The sequence below is a fragment of the Xenopus tropicalis genome, chromosome 7 (genome assembly GCF_000004195.4).
Source record: "Xenopus tropicalis strain Nigerian chromosome 7, UCB_Xtro_10.0, whole genome shotgun sequence".
NCBI lineage: Eukaryota > Metazoa > Chordata > Amphibia > Anura > Pipidae > Xenopus > Xenopus tropicalis.
Window position 1 is genome coordinate 77080300 of NC_030683.2, and position 3089 is coordinate 77083388.

The 3089-nt window shown below is 38.6% G+C and overlaps 1 long non-coding RNA gene across 1 annotated transcript; it reads left to right on the forward strand.

Annotated features, from left to right (window-relative positions):
• The first annotated feature begins 397 nt into the window (after window positions 1-397).
• On the forward strand, window positions 398-1793 carry LOC105947779. Its single transcript, XR_004223655.1, has 4 exons — window positions 398-465; window positions 553-621; window positions 801-866; window positions 1766-1793. It is a non-coding gene; the product is annotated as an uncharacterized LOC105947779 (long non-coding RNA).
• The last annotated feature ends 1296 nt before the right edge of the window (window positions 1794-3089 follow it).

Sequence of the window (3089 nt, forward strand, 5' to 3'; positions counted from 1 at the left end):
ACACCAACTGTTCCTGGTCCTGTTCCGCCTGGTCTATGCTCTACGTTCTGTCATGTCTACTACCATCTGGTCAACGCCCGCTCTGTCCTGTCTGGTCCCATCTGGTCTATGCCCGCTACGTCCTGTCTACACCCACTCCATCTTGTAACAGCCCCTGCCATAAGGACTCGCCTTCCTATCTCCCACTTGTAACAAAAGGGGAGACATTGTATCATCCTGTCTGTGGCCCAAAAGATATCTAACATGAAAAGCAAGAGATAGTAAGTGCAGCAGCTTCAAAGATAGACAAGAAAAAACTATATAGGGTCGAAGGAGAAATCAGTGGATGAAAGCTGGGGGGGGTAAAGAATATAGATCAATAAACACATCTATTAACAATAAAATAAAGATATATAGATATATAAAAAAAATTAATAGAGCTGAGGAACCACGCAGACATTCAGGAAGACACCAACATCAGAGAGCGTAAGTTTCTTTTTTCTGTATCTCTGCTTTGTCTTGTGTTCACAAGCAGTTACAAAGAAAAAACATTACATTTGTTTGTTTTTATAGAACCGAAGAACCAAGCACACAGCATTCAAGATGCAGAAGATGGAGAGAAACACACCAACAGGAGCACGTGTAAGTTATATCTCATTTGTCTTTTTACTCCATCCTATTTCTTATCCTCCTCCTTACTTTGTGGCTTTTTTTTCTCTCACTTGCCCTCCAGACATGCCTTTTTGTTTCTGTCTGTTATCATTATGTGCACACAAAAACATAAAAAAGTCCACTTAAATATTTGTACATTGTTGTTAAAGAACTGAAGAAGCTCATACATCCCAGCCACGAACCAGAAGACGTCAAACACACCAACAGGAGGAAGTGTAAGTCATATCTCTCTACTGCCATTTTACACCTTTCTATTTCTCCTCTTTCTCCTCTTTCTCTAGGTCTCTAACTTTTGCTACAGTCATGTGGCTTTTCTATTTTCTCTGTCTTTAACTTGCTGTTCAGCTATATCCCCTTGTGTCTCTCTTTGTAACTCAGGGTTACGTTCAAAAGTTAACATTACCCAGTGGACAACCCAGTGGTTGTCCAATATATTTGTTTTCTTTTTTTTATAGAACTAAACCATGCACACCACCACCACCTTTGGGAAATGAAAGTTACCTAGTTCTTTGTCTCCTCTTTCTTTGTTTTCTCTCAAATATGTTTTTGCTTTACATTCTTTTTGTAGAAGTAATGAACCATACACATCTTTGGAAACTGAATGGGACCCAGGAGCAGGAAGTGGAGTATGTGTTCCTGCAATCACTTCTTCACAGCTTCTTGTGTCTCCTCTTTTTTTTCTCGTTCTAATTCTCTAAATTGTGTTGCCTTTTCCCCCTCATTCTTTATTGTAGTAGTGATGAACCATGCACATCCCATTCAAGAAGATGTACAGAGGCTTGCCAAATAAAAGCAGTGTAGGCGTTACCACTCCTCTGCCATTTAACTCCTACCTTTTATTCTGCCTCCTAACTCTTGGTTTCTCTTTTATTTCTCTTTCCTGTCTTCCAGTTTCTTCCCCTCTGCCTTTCTTTCTGTCATTTTATATACACACTCAGTGAGAAAAGGCAGCTCAAATTATTATTATTATTTTTTTTTTTAAAGTGCTGAGGTACCACACAGATATTCAGGAAGACACCAACAGGAGGGAGCATAAGATTTTTTTTCTGTATCTGTTTTATTTTGTGTATAAGCATTTACAAAGAAAACACTTTCTGTATATTTAATTTTATAGAACTGAAGAATCAAGCACGCCCTATTCAAGATGCAGAAGACAGAGAGAAACACACCAATGGGAGGATTCATAAGTTATTTTCTCATGTGTTATTTCTCATGTGCCTATTTCACTGCCTCCTCTTACTTTGTGGCTACTCTTTTCTAGCTTTCTCACTTGCCCTCCGGTCATGTCCCTTTGCCTCTGTCTGTGTTAAAACAAAACAATCCGCTTAAATATTTATACATTGTTTTTAAAGAACTAAAGAACCTCAGATGTCCCAGCTACAAATTAGAAGACATCCAGAAACACACCAACAGAAGGAAGCTGCAATTTTACTCCTTCCTATTTCTCCTTTTTTTCTCTAAGTTTACTCCATCCTATTTCACTGCCTCCTTCTTACATTGTGGCTTTTCTTTTCCAGCTCTCTCACTTGCCCCCCGGTCATGCCCCTTTCTCTGTCTGTGTTAAAACGTAAAACAATCTGCTTAAATATTTGTACACTTGTCCTCCAGTCATGTGGCTTTTCTACTTTCTCTATGTCTCTAATTTACTTCTTCAGCTATCCCCCCTTGTATCTCTCTGTAACACAAAAAACTGCTCAGTTAAATGTGTGTCCTTTGTTTTTACAGGAAAAAAGAACTTAACCCATCCTGTTCACATCAAAACATGTTAATCGACGCAGGCCTTTCAAGAGAAGATTTATTTGGTGTAATTTCAAAAGAGATATTCCCTCTAAGAATAGATTGTGATCCTCCAGACCGAAACAAATGGAGGAGTCTTTCCCCAGAGCATTGGTTATACCTTTCTGACCGATGGCAAAAAACACAAAATCTAATGAGAAGGGACTATGTAGCCGGAAAGATTTTTCTGTATTTACATTTGAAACTTATGCATACACTGTTTACACATGGATGGGCAATAACAAAGATTTATTAATTTAAAGTTTCTCCTCCTTTAAAGGAGAAGGAAAGGGTTTAAAAGTCGACCCCATCCATAGATAGGACACATGTACCTGTAGCTGATGGATACATTTTTTCACCTTTTTTGCTGGCACTTTTTAAATGCTTGTTTTCCTCTATTGCGGCCGCCATGTTGGATATTTAACTTAGTCCAAAATGGCGCCACGTAAGTTAATGCACAAGCGCAAACCTTCTCCCTCTCCTACTCTACCCCAGCCGCTCCTGCTTGTGATCATAATGACATCTAAACAAACATGTTTTAAGAAATGAAAAACCATTATGGATGAATTACTTTAATGGCCCTTAAAACATCTCCACTTAGTAATTTCCCAGGGTTTAGTTTTTCCACCAAATTTCTATTCTTCCTTTAACATAACTTCCAC